The following is a 17,403-nucleotide window of genomic DNA, read 5'->3' on the forward strand; positions in this document are numbered from 1 at the left end:
CCCTTGGTTCTGTCCCCTGGCAAAAGTGAAATTGTACATATTACAAGTTGCACCTCTTGTTAGTTCCATCACCTCCAAGCCGAGGCTCGGAGTCTGCGTCGTCAGAAGCAGCCTGCTCTAGAAGGTATGTCTGGAGGGGAGACCATATGTCACGTGGGTGAGAGGAAGGCGGCAAGAGTTTGGCGTAGACATGTAATTGGTCTCGGCAATATTTGAGGTCTTGGAGACAGTCTTTGAATTTGGGAGCTCTTCCTCTACCCCATCTGCAGGCGATTCGCCTCTTAGCGAGGAGGAGCGCCAGGGAGATGTATTTCTGCACTGAAACAGCCAGCGCCTCCGTGTATCCCAGAATCGTAGTCGGGGGGGGTCTTCGGGAACATGTAGTCCAGTCATTCGATTGAGCGCCACTAACACCTCTGACCAGTAGCGTCTGATGGGAGGGCAGTCCCAAGCCAAGTGACGAAAGTCTGCAAATTCATCTCCGCAGCGGTCACATCGGTCAGTGTCGCGGAGATGGAGGTGGAGGCGCTTCAATTGTGCAGGCGTGTAATATAGGCGGTGAATGTATTAATGATGCGTAATCTGCTACTTGTAGGAATGTTGCCAGTCTGACGGCAGCAGTAGGACCACTGGTCGTCGGTAAGGGGGGAGCCGAGTTCTTCTTCCCATCGGAACCTAGCCGGGGGGGAGCCGTGCGGACTGTCTTTTTGAGTAGTGCGGTTTGGCAGCAAAACAACGTGTGTGGGGGTGGCTTGCTGTAGGAGGGCATGTAGTGGTGCCATAGTGGGGGGGTTCTTGGGGGAAGCACGGGGTGAAGGCCTTAATATCTTGTCGCAGCCTAATGTAGAAAAATCGCTCCGGGGGTGGGTAGGGTAGCACCAAAGAATTCTTCATTGGTGCAGAATGTTCGATTGACAGAATTTGCCCTAGGTCTGGATGGAGAGTTTTTGAAGGAGTTGACAGCAGCCTCCTTGTATGACAGGGAGGTACAGCCTACCTTGGATGGGTAGTAGAGGTGAGTATAGGATAGTTGCATGGATGCGGCAGGCCTGATCTCCCCAAGCGCTGGTGGTGCAGTGTACCATAGTGGAGGCTCGGCGTCTCGGGATGGCGGGTGCGCTTAGGTAGGCAGAGCAGGGGGTCGGTGTCATATAACTGTCTTCGACCTCCAAATGAGGCATGTAAGGGGGAGTTATCCAGTATGCTGCGAAGTGGGCCTGAACACAGCTGATGTATAGCTCCAGGTCTGGTATTTCAAATCCCCTGGCACTGAAGGGCCTAGTGAGAGTTTCCCAGCGCAGTCTAGCTTGTTTCCCTCCCCAGGTGAGACGGATGAGTTGGGTTTTTAGGGCTTTAAAGAAGTGTCTGCTAGGGGCGTAGGGGATGTTATGAAAAGATAAAGCAATTTGGGTAAGATCACCATTTTAACAAGGGAGGAACTCCCGGCCAGGAAGATTGGCATAGCAATCCACCTGGTGATTTTGTCCATAAGGAGGTCCAGTGCTCGCCCATAATTAGCTGCCATCAAGTCATTCCGATTTCGAGTAATGACTATTCCGAGATATGTGATGGTATCTGCACACCAGGTGAGAGAGTAGTCTGGTGTGAACCGCGAAGTGGCATCGGTGAGGGGGAAAAACTGAGACTTTCCCCAGTTTATGTTGACCCCAGTGAGATGACCAAAGAGAATGAGCAGTCTGAGAATGGGGTAGAGACTGTCTTCCGGATTGCGGAGGTAAAGCGTGAGGTCATCTGCATATAAGGAGATTAGTATTTGCCTCTCGGGGTATATGAGGGCATGGTCCCAGAAGTACTGGCGTACTTTGGCGACCAGGGGCTCATTAGCCAGGGCAAAGAGGAGGGGTGAAAGGGGACATCCCTGTCTAGTGCCTCTTGCTATTGTGAAGGGGGGGGGGGATCTAGCGCCATTAACTACAACGCTAGCCTGCAGTCCTGTATATAGCAGATTAATCCAAGCTGAGAAGGAAGCGTGGAATCCCATGCGCTGTAGTACAAACGCGAGGTGATCCCATTCAAGGGTATCCAACGCTTTGGTGGCGTCAAGGAAGACAGCCACCACGTTCATGTCAGGGTCGATGTCTTGCAAGACAGCAAATAGAGTGCGCAGGTTGTGAGACGTGCCTCTGGTTGGTACAAACCCCGACTGGTCAGGGAAGACCAGGGCAGTCATGAGGGGGCTAATGCGGTTGGAGATCAGCTTTGCGAGGATTTTAGCATCTACGTTTATGAGGGAGAGGGGCCTGTATGAATCGCATTGCGTGGTTGTTTTACCCGGTTTCCGTAAAGATGTTATCAGCGCCTCTCGCATTGTTTTGGGCAGTATGCCAGTTTCGCGAGCCTCCTCAAAGACATGCCGCAGTACAGTGATAAGTATATGGTGGTAACTTTTATAAAAATCAGCCGGGAGGCCATCTGGACCAGGGGCCATGCCAGATTATAGCGATTATGATCTCTTCGTCCTCGTGATGCGCGAGGAGGAATTCCCTCCGAGTGTGTCCCCAAGCCAAGCAATTGCGGTGTCCACAAAGAAGGGGGTGAAATCGACGGTTTGCGTTCTATGGGAGGGTATACAAGGCTTTATAAAAGCGCTTGAAGACGGCGATTATATCCTGGGTGTTTCTATGCAGCTGGCCGTCCTCTTCACCAATTTCGAGGACAGTGTTACAGAATCTAGGCGGGCGGTTCAAGGCTGCAAGCGCCTTGCCTGGTCGTTCTCCCTCCACATAGCGGCGAGCCTGGTGGTATTTTCCCCTGAACTTGCACTCTCTCCGCTGTTTCTTGGTAGTCGTTGAGCAGGTCCCTCAAACGTGCTTGTAATGCAGGGGTAGGTGTGGATTGCAGCTGTGTTTCAGTTAGTTTGAGTTCCGTCTCTAACTTACAGAGAGTGGAGCGAATGTCCTTCAGAACCCCTCTGCTTTTGGCAATGCGCAATCCGTGAACGGTGTCCTTGAAGGCCTCCCATACCGTAGAGTATTGCGTGACTGAATTTTCGTTGCGTGGGAAGAAATTGGTAATCTCTTGTTAAAGTTCACTTTTGAAAAGAGGATCCAGTAGGGCCCGCGGGGATAAGTGCCATGAAAGGTATGGCGATTCTTCGTGAGGGGGTACAAGTGTGATAAGCACCGGTGAATGATTGAAAAATGTCGAGGGAGGTGAGAAACATGTGAAAGCCACGGGATTAACCCTCTAGTGAGAAGCCAGTTATCAATGCGCGACCAGGAGGAGTAGGCAGTGGAAAAGCAGGAGCCCTCTATCGTGTGGGTGAAGGGTGCGCCAGGCGTCAATAAGGCCGTGATCTTTGATGATGCGGTTAAGGGTATGATGTGCATTAGAATAGTGATGGGGTTGCGGATGCAAGCGGCCTAGTGACGGGTCGAGTGTGACGTTAAAGTCCCCTCCCCACACCATATGTGTTGAGCCAGAGTCCAGGATCTTGCCCCAGAGGACCTGAAAAAATTCAGGGTTTTCAGTGTTTGGCCCATAGCAGGAAACAAGCATTATGGACTGGGCAGCTAGTCTGTCCCATATGATGCTGTAACAGCCCTGCAGGTCGGCTTAAGACCCGATGGGGACATAGGGGAGTGTGCGTTTGACTAAAATCACTGTGCCGCGGGTGTAGGTGGAGTATGAGGAAAAGCATCAGTAGGTCTCCCAACAAGATGCAAATGAAGCCAGGGCGGTGGGGCCTAGAGGCGTCTCCTGGAGCATAGCGCAGTGCACTTTTTGCCGGTCCAGGTAAGAAAGGATTTGCCACCGTTTGCAAGGGTCACCTAGTCCCCGTACGTTCCATGTCAAGAAGCTATAGGAGGGGGGCTAGGTCAGGATTCCATGTTGAGACATCGGGATAGCAATAGTGGAAACTAGGCGCATATCGTGTAGGTCAACTGAACAGGTAATACATGTGCTTGTCAAGTCAGCAGTAAGTGGTGTAAAACAAACCTCCCCCCTCCCACATCAGCAGCCCAAACCTGCTATGTTGTGTTTTCCTTCCTCCCATTCCCAATCCCCCATGCTCCATGCTCCCAACAGGGGAGGGTGGATGCAGGGCAGTAAACATACTAAACAAGAACAGTGTAGGGATTCCCTGAGTGGGTAGCGGCTAGAGGGCGAACCAAATTCTCCTCGTGTCAGGGCACTCGGGGAGTTATCAATAGAGAGTCTCATCCGTCCAAGAGTTCGGCAATGAAAACTGTATGCGGGGGAGTGATTAGTGGAGGGGCAGGCTCGATTCATGGGGCCCTTAGGCAGGGTTTTGATGAAGTCATAGACATGTTGAGGGTTAGTGAAAAAGTGGTGTTTCCCTTGATGAGTGACTTTAAGGCGTGCCGGTAAGAGCATAGCGTAGGCAATGTTCATTTGTTGGAGTTTCTTCTTCACTGGGAGGGACTTCCTGCGCCCCTCTTGAACAGCCATAGTGAAGTCTGGGTATAGTGACACTTCTACGCCCTTGAAGAGCACCTTCCTGCGCTCCCTGGCGAGTTGTAGTGCGGCATCACAATCTCTATAATTGAGGAGCCTCGCGATGATGGGGCGAGGAGGGGTGCCAGGCACAGGGCGCGGTGCCAGCGAGGGATGTGCACGCTCGAAGATGAAGACCAGCCAAAATGTTTCTCTCCCAAAGGCCGTGGTGAGCATGCGCTCCACATACTCCTCCGTTTTTCCCGTGGCGGAAGATTCTGGCACTCCGAGGATTCGCAGGTTATTTAGTCTCAAGAGGGATTCTAGGTCCTCATTTTTTGGCGGCTATGACCTTCAGGACCCTCTCCATGTCTATCGTTTTGTCCACAGTCGTAGTGGAGGTATCCTCCACATCTGAGATGCGGCGCTCCGTTTCCTTGATGCGTTCATCCTGTCGCTCGCTTTTGTGCGCCAGAGTGTCTATTCGAGAGTTAATAGTGTCCATCTTGGCTTCTATGGAGGACAGACTGGATTGAATGAAACGGAGAAGGGCCTTCAGATCGTCCGTGGATGTGGGTTGATCCAGAGCGGGGTGCCGACCTGCTCTTCCTCCCTGTCTGCCTGCGTTCTGGTGGACTTGCGGGCCTCGAAGTTAAGCTTGGGTTGCTTTCCGTCAATGCAGCTCATGGCGATGCAAGCGGCGTGGTGGGAAGCAGGCAGCAAGTGCACCACTGGGGCAAGAGCACGAAGCAGCAATAGGGCAGGCGTGGGTCGACCCAGATGGTTCTGGGTCGGAGAAGGTCTTTCACAGCCTGTCCAATGGGCCCGGCAGGGTGTCCGCTCAGGGGGCGTAAACAGTGAGAGCTTCAGACAGCAGCAGGCCAGTGGCTGGGCGACGTTGGCTCTTAGCTAGGATGGGACCGAGTTGGTGGCGGGCCCCTCTATGCTCAGCGGCCAGAATGGGTCATCCCTTGGTGGAGAGGCGGGAGGAGAGGCCAGGATCCAGTGCAACTCAGATGGGGGCGCAAATGGCCACGGTGAGGAGGGCACCCACAGTGGAAGCTTCACTGGGGGCCCGGGATGACTGACGTTGGGAAGCCAGGAGTGGGATGCTGCTGGTTCGTCGATCTGGCGTCCCGGCAATGGGGGCCAGCTAGCTGCAGGAGAGTGAGGGACTCTAGAAGCGGGGAGCCTGTGGCAATGGTGAGAAATAAAGGCCCCAGATGCGGCTGTTCTGCGCAGGGAGCGGCCAGGCGGGAAAGTCCGTCAGGAGCCACGGGCCGGATGAGGTACGTACCCCTGCCGGGGTCAGGCAAGAATGATACGGCCGCTTCCCCCCCCCCCCCTAGCACTGGGATGAAAGCCAGGTAGCAGCAGAGCAGGGTGAGCACCCCAGGCGGGCCCGAGGAACGAGGCTAAAGCAGTGCAAAGTACCCGAGAGTCCAGGTGGCCGCAGCGGTAGGACAGGTAGGCCCGCAGTGTAGACCGAGCGGGCAGCGCTGGTGATGAAGGAGCAGGCCGTGGGCAGCACCGGCGTGTGCTCGCCGCCGCAGGCAGAGGGACTCACTGGCTGAACAGGCATGTGATTCTGCAGCTGCCGGTGCAGTCAGAACGAGTTGCCGACACTCCTCGCGCAGATGGAAAGCCGTCCATCCGAAGTACATCTGGCTGTTGAAGAGTTGAGCAGACAGGGCCGCTCTGCCGCCGTCCAGCGCCACCGGGCCCCACGGACACCAGAACCCAGCAGACACGGTCCGTGCCGGGACCCCGGAATCACAACGCCCCCGCAGCTCCAAGTGACGACGGCAGTCCCAGATCTGCCAGGCCGGGTGCGGGTCAAGGGTGAGTGCAGGATTCTGGCACTGCCACAAGGCTAGGCAGAAACGGGCTCCGCAGGGGACACGGGGGACCCCGAGACAGTCAGCGGTTGGCCCGGAATCCGTAGCGCTAGGTGGGCCTCGCGGCAGGTCCCTGGTGCAGCGGCAGCAAGGTCAGAGGCAGCCAGTGAAGACCGCCGCTATCTTAGGCATCGCAGGCCGGGCCAAGCCGGGGTGCTCACTGAAGGCCTCAGGGCAACCACCGCAGGGATGTCTTCACTCTGGAGGATAGCTGAGGGACTCCACTGCCCTCGCAGTGAGGTGTTCGGTGATGAGGGACAGGCGATGAGAAGGATTTTAGGTGAGTTGTGTCCCGAACCGCTGGAGCCTCACGGACGTGCGGCCATCTTGCTTGGCGCCCTCTAGCGCCCCCCCACAAGAGCATACTTAAGTTTGTTTGGAGTCAAAGTGGATAGGAACTGTTGGCGACATCGTTCCTAAGTTTTTTGTGTTCTCAAAATTCTATTACTATTGTTTCTACGTGGAAATAAATATTCCTGAACACTTAATCCTTTTTTCACATGACCATTGTCAAGGAAGAGGGTTAAGGGGTCCTCTGGTTGTACAGCAAGGTGATGCCTGAATTAAGATCATCCTTTGGCTATCGCTTGGGGCAGCATTTGACGTAATCATTTTTCAACCACTACAACACTCTAGAAAGAGACCCGTATGTATAAATGAGCATTAATATTGCTATATGAGGAGCATTTCAGCCTCAACTGCCAGGCCAGGTCCCCTCCACACAAGAGAACAAGAAATCCCAGATTGTTTTTCATCTACTTAGGCCTGGTCAGTGAATGATTGCTTGAGTTCCATTACACGCTGAGCACTGGACCCATGACTTGGCATCCGGTGGTACTTTAGGCGTCTGCTGGAACAAACAGCAAGGTGATGGAAGGTATGTTTAAATTAACCTCAGCCACTGTTCGTTTTCCAAAATACTTGTCTGGCAGCTCCGTGGACAGTCGGATTAATTTGGATTGAGGCATACTGTATTGGGCCGAAATTAAAACCGAGCTAGTGGGAAGTATCTTAGCCCCACGCACTAGACTTTCTGCAACATCAGTCAAGTTCAATTTTTGAGTGCCAGAGAATTTGAAAAGGAGACAGCACTTTATGGAAATCCCCCTCAAAGTGAAAGAAGGTATTCTCAGAAGCCGGAAACTGAGGTGAGGGGTATTGAGAAGGGCAAGTTTGAGTATTCAAATAATAAAAAATAAAAAAAGTCTTGTATGCAGGTACATCTTCAAAATAAAGAAAAAGGGAGCATTCTCAGTTAAATCAGTATTAAAAAAAATAGAGCGGAATAAGAAAAAAACCTTAATTATTTTTTTCGTCTACAATTGCAGTGCATGGAAACGCAAGTTCTTACTGTGTACAAAAACAAAATAAAAAAACAAGTAACATACAACGACATACAAATAATAGAAGTAAACAAGCATTAACATAACTAGTATATACTACTGTGTATAGCGTACACCAAGACCCACACACATTAATTAATCAGTGTAGCAGTGGCCGATTCTTCTAGGTGGAGAGACGGTAAAGTGCTGCAGAGCAACAATGGGCCATGCGTATCTGGTGTGACCTGGGTCATGAGGGGTGCATTTAGGTGATGCCATTGGGGAAGGAGAGCAGAAAAAATGTCTCTTCAGCCTTTTCTGTTTTTCAGCTCCTTGCTCTCCCTAACCCCCTTTGGAATTTAACAATGCAAACGAGAAGGCTATCCAAATGGCTTGGATCCTGAAATAAGGGCCACATTTAATGGAAGTAGGACTTGCCTGCCTTCCTGGTTTTCATAAAGATTAATGTACACTTGCTTGTGGGAGTCACCGCCTTGTACCACCTCAGGCAGAATCTTGAGATAAATTCTCTGAAATCAGCTAAATTGCCCGTGCAACCTAAGGTAAGAAATCAATTAACACCGGAAATGAGGGAGACCAGAATGTGGCATTTTCTCTTTTCTTGCGCGTGTACAGTTGAGGAGGGTAAATCTGAATTTCCTCATTCAATGTTCCCCATTCTGTCCTTCCTGGCAGGAATGTTGTATATGGCACAGGCTGATTTAGTGCCCTCTGACTCACTGGACAATAGACTAGACGCTACTGTATGCTGTTTGTGGTCCAGCCTCAGTTGTACACCCTGAGAATGGTTGTAATCCACTTTTACATTCCATTCCATGGTCTAGAAGGAACCTTCTAGCTTCCATTTTGCTTCAAGTGCATTTTTGAAGCTTCCGGTACCTCTTGTTTAACTTCTACAAAATTTGGGGTGTGCCATTTGTGAGAAATTGGGTTGTTGGTTGACGGACGTGAGCCCTGGTCAAGCAGCAACCATAATCCTGGTCTGTGTGAGGCACAAGCCAACCCTAAATTAACTTGTGCTCAACCCTCTGATAGCATCACACAGAGCAGTCTGGCTTAAATTGGAGGCAGTGTGTAAAGTATTTGTGCAACATTTCAAATAGTAAGAAAAAAACACCACACAAAAAGGATCCCACACCAAGTTAGTAAAATGTAATAAATAAAACAAGACCAAAAGGACAAAATCCAATAAGTAGACATGGAGATATGCAATTGTAAAGATGTTTGTGAAAGTAGTGCCAAAAAGCACAAAGCGCCAAATATGGATATTTGGCCGTGCAGGACCGGGACAGTCACAGGTTCACACCAACTGTAATGGAGCGTAGGCCTGCTGAACAAACTACCATAAATCTTAGTTTGCGGGGCGTTGTGAGGATCCGCGTCAAAGATGTGTTGTTCAGCCAAAGCGATGCATATGTTCTGTAGTAGGGGATCTCTGTGTATAGTCATAATCTATGAATAGTCCCGCCCATGTGCGGGGACCCCGGAGCAATCAAAATATCTCTTAAGCTGTCCTGCATTTGCAAACCTGCAAAGACACTTAAGAGACAGACAAAATAATACAGCTTAATAACAATATGGCTGCACTGGCCAGCACTTCATCTGAAGTGAACACAAAAGCCAAAATAAAGTTTAAATGTCATTTTTATTCACATCTGACATGTTCCAGACAGCGCAGCTCGCCGTCGAGGCGCAACCGCTCGTCTCCTCCGCCGTCAGCTCTTGGATCGACGCCGACGACATCGACGCCGAGACACCGGCGGCTGCCGTCAAGGCAAAGGAGATCGCCGTCGAGGCACAGATTGCCGTCGAGGCACAGATCCCCGTCGAGGCACAGATCGCCGTCGAGGCACAGGAGATCGCCGTCGAGGGGCCACCGTTCGACGTCGAGGGGACGCCGTTTGCGGACAACGGCGAGGAGAAGCCGTACGAGGTAGACGCTCAGTTCGACGTCGAGGACATCGGGTAACACTTCTTCGGTGATTACCATATCCAGTCGTGGATCTAGGAGAAGAAGGCGCTCCCCCTCGTTTACTTCAGCACGGGATAGGCCCGCCAAGAAGAGAAGGGTGGACGGGAGTCTGGACAGGGCTAGTCCGGGTTCTCCTGCAAGGAGTGATGGGACTCCGCAGCCTCTCCCTCAGCCGCTGCCTCAGAAGCCTCCTACGCCTCCTCCGCCTCCTCCTCCTCCTCCGAAGTGACCTACGCCGCCTCCGTCACCGCCGGTGCCTCAGCTCCCGCCGTCTCCTCAGCTACCGGTGATTCCTAAGGCTCCGCGCAGACTGAGATCACGCTCTCGATCTCGCCGGAGGTCACGGAGCAGACACAGATCGTCCACTCACACCAGGCATGGACGACGGAGATATAGATCTCGTTCTAGAGGCACGAGGTATACGGACTCTTCGGGCAATGGACGGCTTTCCCCCTCGTTGTCGGAAACGCCGCCTACTAGAATATCGCCGGTGGATGATATTGCCACGTTCCAGTATGTGCTGATGCGGGGGGCGGCGAAATTGGGAATCTCAGTAGCAGTACCGGTTCCCACTACCTCTGTGATCTTTGAGACTTTGCACAAGGCTCACCTGTCACGCCCCCTCCTGCCTTTGGTTCCGGGTTTGGAGGAACCAGCCATGGAGGTCTTGACACCAGCCGTGGTGAAGTCTGCTCCCTCACGGTTGCACAAAAAAGTACATGGCCCCTGATTCGGACCCGGCGTTCCTCAGGGTGGACCCTCCCCCGGACTCTGTCATTGTGGTTGCGGCTCGGAAACAACACTCCACGACGCCCTCTTCCACGGCTCCTCCGGATAAGGAGAGTCGCAAGATGGACTCCTTGGGGAGGAGAATGTGCTCTACGTCGGCCACGACTATGAAGGCTGCTAGCGCCTCCGCTCTGCTGGGTCGCTATGACCGATCGCTTTGGGACTCCCTGCAACAGTTTGCTGCCTCCCTGCCTAGGGATAAACGGGAGGACTTCCAGGAGGTGTTGAATGAGGGCATGATGGTCTCCAACCAGATCATCAGTGCGGCGGGGGATGTATCATTGCTGGCGGCCCATGGGTACTGTCATGGAGTACACATGAGGAGACATTCCTGGCTGAGGCTTACCTCTCTAAAGCCTGAAGCGCAGCAAAAGATTGCTAACTTGCCTTTCTCTGGCACGACGTTGTTCGGGTCTCATGCGGATGACTAAATGGCCCGCATGAAGGCCGAAGCAGAAACCCTGAAGGCTGTGGGGTTGGAAACACCCAAGGAACAGAAGAGGTCATTCCGTTCCTATGGCAGGCGTTATTCTAAACAACGCGGCCAGGGGCGTCAGTCTGGTCAACAACAACACCAGCACCAGCAACAACAGCAGTTCCCGAGGCAGTCCTTTCAAAAGCGCCAGAGGGGCAGAGGCCAGCATCAATCCTCGTTGGGGAACAAGGGCCCGGCCGGGTCGAAGCCCTGAAAGGTCGCTTCCCCCTCATCCGTTACCCGCTCTGGTGGGGGGAAGTATTCAATACTACCTGGCAGAGTGGAGAACAATAACTCAGGACAAGTGGGTGCTGAATATTGTTTGCAATGGGTACAGTCTTCGTTTCACCAGCCCGCCTCCACAGATTCCACCAGTGCGCTCTCCCTGCATGGTACGAGAGCTCCAGCGGGAGGCGGACATTCTGTTAAAGAAGAAGGCGATAGAGGCTGTTCCTTTGGGGCAAAAAGGAAAAGGTCTTTACTCAAGGTTCTTTCTCGTCAGAAAAAAGGACAAGAACGAGTTCAGGCCTATTCTGGATCTGCGTCAAGCAAACAAGTGGATCCGCAGAGAAAAGTTCCGTATGTTGTCCCTGAATCAGATTTACCCTCAGTTGCATCGAGGAGACTGGCTGTGCGCCATAGATCTGCAGGACGCTTACTTTCACGTGCCGATCGCACAAAAGCATCGCAAGTTCCTGAGGTTTCTGGTAGGCAACAACCATTACCAGTATACAGTGCTCCCGTTTGGTCTGAAGTCTGCACCAAGGACGTTCTCCAAGTGCATGGCAGTGGTGGCAGCACACTTGCGGAAGAACAAAGTGTTTGTGTATCCATACCTGGACGATTGGCTGATCAAAGCTTCCACGTACCAGGAAGCCCAGTGTCATTTCAACAGGACAGCTGCCTTGCTTCATCGCCTGGGGCTGCACATCAACATGTCGAAGTCCGTGCCGATCCCTGTGCAGTGTCTCCAGTACTTGGGGGCCTCAGTCAATACTTTGAACGCAAGCGTGTGTCCTTCGGAGGAGAGACGCTTATCGATCCGTGGGAAGGCCCTGCACCTCCTCTCAGCCCACTATCCTACAGTGAGGACGGTGTCCTCTTTACTGGGGTCGATGGCTTCATGCATCTTTCTCACCCCCAATGCACGTCTGCATATGAGGCCTCTGCAGGAATGTCTGGAGGATCAATGGGACCAGAGGAGGGGGCGTTGGGAGGACAAGATTCTTCTATCCCAACACGCTCTATAGTCTCTGAAATGGTGGTGCTCCTCAGAGAATGTCTGCAAGGGGACTCCCTTTCACAAGGATATTCCGGTCCAGACCATAGTGACGGATGCGTCTCTCCAGAGTTTGGGAGCACATTCGGGCCCTCTTCAGATTCAGGGGATATGGTCGCAGACGGAGATGACTTACCACATCAACTTTTTGGAACTCAGAGCAGTACACTTGGCCCTGAAGGCGTTCCATCCTTCCTTCAAGACGAACTCCCTGCTAGTTCAGACGGACAATACCACTACCATGTATTACCTCAACAAGCAGGGGGGCTCCCGTTCACGCACGTTGTCTCGGGAGGCACAGACTATCTGGAATTGGCTGGTGGCCAGGAACCTGACGATCACGGCAACCCATCTGCCGGGAGTGCAGAATGCCCAAGCCGATGCACTCAGCAGGCTCGTTCAAGAAAATCACGAGTGGGTGCTAAACGACGACGTGCTAAGAGACGTCTTCGCAGAGTGGGGCACTCCGGATATCGATCTGTTCGCTACGGCAGAAAACAGCAAATGCCGCGACTTCGCGTCCAGGTACTACCAACCAGGGATGCTGGGGAATGCCCTATGGATCAGCTGGTCGAACAGCTTTCTCTACGCCTTTCCACCCATTCCCCTGATTCCGGCGATGCTGATCAAGCTGTCGCAATCCAGAGCCAGAATGATCCTGATTGCTCCGGAATGGCCGAGGCAATGGTGGTTCACCGACCTTCTTCACCGGTCTGTTCTGCCGCACCGGCGCCTGCCGTGTCGGCCGGACCTTCTTACGAAATTCGGGGGACAGATGGTTCACCCCAATCTCTCGTCCTTGAGTTTGGCAGCATGGCTCCTGAGCTAGTACAGTATGGACACTTGAACCTACCTCAGGACTGTATGGAGATCTTGAAAGAGGCGAAGAGACTGTCCACGAGGACTTCTTACGCCTATAAGTGGAAGAGATTCTGCTTATGGTGCACGGCAAAGGACATTGACCCTACATCTTGTAAAGAAGATGTTATTCTGCCTTATCTGCTGCAGTTAGCGCAATCTGGGCTTAATTTTCAGTCTATTAAAGTTCATCTCGCAGCTTTGACTGCGTATAGAAAGGGCCCTTCCCAAACCTCATTTTTTCAAATCCCGGTGATAAAAGATTTTTTGGAGGGTTTGCGTAAGGTGTTTCCCCCTCTTAGACGACCTTCTCCACCATGGGAATTGAACGTGGTGTTGTCCAGATTAATGAGGGAGCCTTTTGAGCCTATTCATAAGGCTTCTTTGCAGCATTTGTCCTGGAAGGCTGCCTTCCTTGTGGCCATTACATCGGCCAGGAGGGTAAGTGAGATTCAGGCTCTGTGTTGTCAAGAGCCGTATACTGTATTCCATGCTTCTAAAGTAGTGATGCGTACTCATCCTAAATTTTTACCTAAAGTGATATCTGATTTCCATGTAAATCAAATGATAACTTTGCCTACATTTTTTCAGCATCCCTCCTCTCCGGCGGAGAGGTCTCTGGATTCACTAGATGTGCGTAGGGTGTTGAAATTCTATCTAGATAAGACAAAAGACATCCGCAGGTCGGATCAACTGTTTGTAAATTATGGTTCAGTGAGAACTCGTCTAGCTACCTCAAAACAGTCCATCTCCAGATGGATTGTGTCCTGTATTCAGCTTTGTTATCAGAAAGCTAATAAGACGTTAGGGGGTAAGCCTACAGCGCATTCGACTAGGGGCAAAGCTGCTACTACAGCTTTGCTTAGAAATGTTCCAATTGCTGACATTTGTAAGGCTGCCACCTGGAAGTCGGTCCATACGTTTACAAAGCATTACTCCCTGGATTCTGATGCTAGGGCAGATGCGCAGGTTGGACAGGCTTCGCTGAGGAATTTGTTTGCACAGTAATTTGTTGGTGTTTTGTTTGTTACTCCACCGCTGTTTGTTGGTTGGGATGGGCTTGCCATTCTATTCATAGATCATGACTATACACAGAGATCCCCTACTACAGAAGGAGTAGTTTCTTACCTGTAACTCCAGTTCTGTAGTAGGGGTATCTCTGTTATAGTCATATGCGACCCTCCCTCCTCCCCGGTGGAGTACACTGACAGTATCAGGCCTGTTATATACCTTCAAAAAGAACTGAAAGTAACTTGCTTTTGCTGTGCATCCTGGGATACCGGGGGTCTCTGGAGAGTTCCTTAAAGGCACGGTATCCTTTTAGCAGACACATAATGACAGCCTATAGGGCTTGTCTGTCCACCCCTTCCTCTCTATTGTTTAAAGGGATTTTGGTGAAGGGAGTGTGATACAATAAAGGAACATGTCAGATGTAAATAAAAATGACATTTAAACTTTATTTTGGCTTTTGTGTTCACTTCAGATGAAGTGCTGGCCAGTGCAGCCATATTGTTATTAGGCTGTATTATTTTGTCTGTCTCTTAAGTGTCTTTGCAGGTTTGCAAATGCAGGACAGCTTAAGAGATATTTTGATTGCTCCGGGGTCCCCGCACATGGGCGGGACTATTCATAGATTATGACTATAACAGAGATACCCCTACTACAGAACTGGAGTTACAGGTAAGAAACTACTCCTTCTGAGATGTGGCAAGGCTGCGCTTCAAGGGTCTGCGTTGTCATCGAGACTTCAGTTGACGGGGCTTGTGATGTGAAGTCGGGCATCAAGGATGTGGCACTCATTTAGGGCGATATGATATGTCGGTTCTGAAGAGCTGCAAGGCTGCAATGCGGAGTCCGGTGCCATCGTTGAGGCTGCGGTTGACAAGCAATGCGAGAGCCTACATTGAGGATGCATCATGCAGTAGTAGTTTCGATCTGCAGCATCGGCGATGCGGGTCTTTGCGATGGGACAATCCACACAGCACTGGCGATGAGTCGGTTCTGCTCGGGTTTGCGCAACGCAGTAGAGGTGATGCGTCTGTTCCTCTGGATCCACGGGGGCTTGAAGAGCACATTAAGTCTGCTTCCAAGGGTCCAGGACTGGGGTGGCACCAATTTGCAGGGTAGACTCACAGATGGCAAACTGCAGGGGCAATGTTGAGGCAACCCTTTTGTGTCCCTGGGGCTTCAGATTAGGAGGCCAGCCAACTAACTCTTGGAGTCACTCTGGGTTCAAGTGATGCAGGTCCAATACTTATCGATGTAGGAAGGCGGCAGGTCAGCACAACAGGGCAGAAGAGTGGCAGTCATTTCAGCAGCACAGCAGTCCTTCTCCCTACCAGAATATACATAGGTCCAGAAGTGTACTGAAAAGTTGGTGTTTGAGGTCCAGTATTTATACCAAGTTGTGCCTTTGAATTGGGCTGAAGCTTATAGAGGCATGCCTTTGAAGTGCACACATGCACTGCCTTCCTGGCCCTGGCTTTCGATTACAGGGGGTAGGCAGGCCTTTGTGTGGATACAGGACACAGCGTATTCAAGTGTAGGTGGGGCTGTGTCTAGCTCCTCCCTTCATCCTGCCAGTGATGGCTGATCCAGTCACATCTAAGCTCTCCATTGTATGTGGGTATCTAAGAGGAATGTCCAAAGCCCTAATGTTACCCATAGCTAGTCATGTGACCCAGAGACAGGCTGCAGGCACCAAATGGGCAAGGCAAGAATTGCCAACTTTCTAGAAGTGGCATTTCCAGAATTGTAGTTTAAAATCCAACATCACCATAAGTTAGAATTTTAAATGCAAATTCTAGAGACACCAAACATGAAAGAGTTACCTGTTACCATTTGGAAATTACACGTATAAAATGTAATAAGGTAACTTCAATGTTAGCCTATGGGAGAGGGAGATCTTGTGGTACTGAAAAAGGAATTTGAGTTTCTCAATAGCAGGACATGTACAATTTGAAGTTACATGTACTACCCCTTTAAATACAGTGCACCCTGACCTCTGGGCTGTCCTGGGCCTACCCTAGGGGTGACGTATATGTATTAAAAAGGAAGGTGTGGGCCTAGAAAAATGTTTCTTTTGTCAGGTTGAAATGGCAGTTTTAAACTGCGCACACACAGGCTGCAATGGCAGGTCTGAGACATGTTTAAGGTGCAACTTGAATAGGTGGCACAATGAGTGTTGCAGGCCACTTGTAGCACTTAATTTACAGGCCCTGGACGCAGGCAGTGTCACTTTACTAGGGACGTACAAGTAAATTAAATATGCCAGTTGGGTATAAACCAATCCAACATGTTTCAACGAAAGAGCACAAGCACTTTAGCACTGGTTAGCAGTGGTAAAGTGTGCAGAGTCCTAATGCCAGCAAAAAAGTCATAAAAAACAGGAGGTCTGAGGGCAAGAAGTAAAGGGAAAACCATTCCAAGGATGCCAGTTCTAATATTATCCATTCATACCTGTATATTAGAATCACTCACTCTTTTGTATCCACTTACAGCAACATTATAAGCTACTTGTTAATAGAACATGGATTCCTTATTAACTATGCTATGTCCCTCTTGGTCTATTGCCAGTATTTTCGATTTATAGGTGCCCGATGCAGGATGATCATGGATGTGATGTTGCTGCTGGAGAGTCTAGTGGAAAGGCTCCAAAACCAGTTGTCAATCCTGCATCAGAAGTAGAAAGATTTAGCAAGACACTGGCTGAGATTTAAGGGCTACATGGAAAGACTTCGGGAGTCACTGTGTAAGGGACTCAATCTTATACTGGTGAACCTGCTAATCTGAATGCTTATGGCTGTTTCTTGTTATCCCAGTTAAGATCTCAGTTGCATTCTGAGTCCTGTCAATTGGGCTACATCTGAACTCTGGTGAGGCATATCCTCAAGCTCTTGGAGCCAGACCCACTTTAATCTGAAACCATAATTCAGTTGTTGAGGTTCATTTGCTTACAGCTTCTCCTTCCTCAACTATTGACTGTGGACAGCTATTGTTCAGAGGTGAGAGAACATGGGCATTCAAGACTGGCGGCCTTCCAATGAGATATGTCATTCATCTAATTGGTTACATTGTGGAAAATCTGAGGTCTCTTTAGATTGAATCGAAGGTTTTATTTTTTTACATGATGTGGGTGATGGTGGAGTGGAGCATTCAATGCACGGATGTAACAGTTTTTGTGTACTGCCAGTTTTCTTACTGTGTAAAACCAGAAGCCAGATCTTTGCATTAGCTTCACAAGTTAAGAAAAGGACTAGAATGAAATGAGCTGTTTTGATCAGTCAGTCAGGACTTATAAAGTGCATCAAATCACCCCTGAGGCACTATAGTACTTGTGTTACTTACTGGTAATCATATTACTGTGATTC

The sequence above is a fragment of the Triturus cristatus genome, chromosome 2_1 (assembly GCF_964204655.1).
Source record: "Triturus cristatus chromosome 2_1, aTriCri1.1, whole genome shotgun sequence".
Taxonomy (NCBI): domain Eukaryota; kingdom Metazoa; phylum Chordata; class Amphibia; order Caudata; family Salamandridae; genus Triturus; species Triturus cristatus.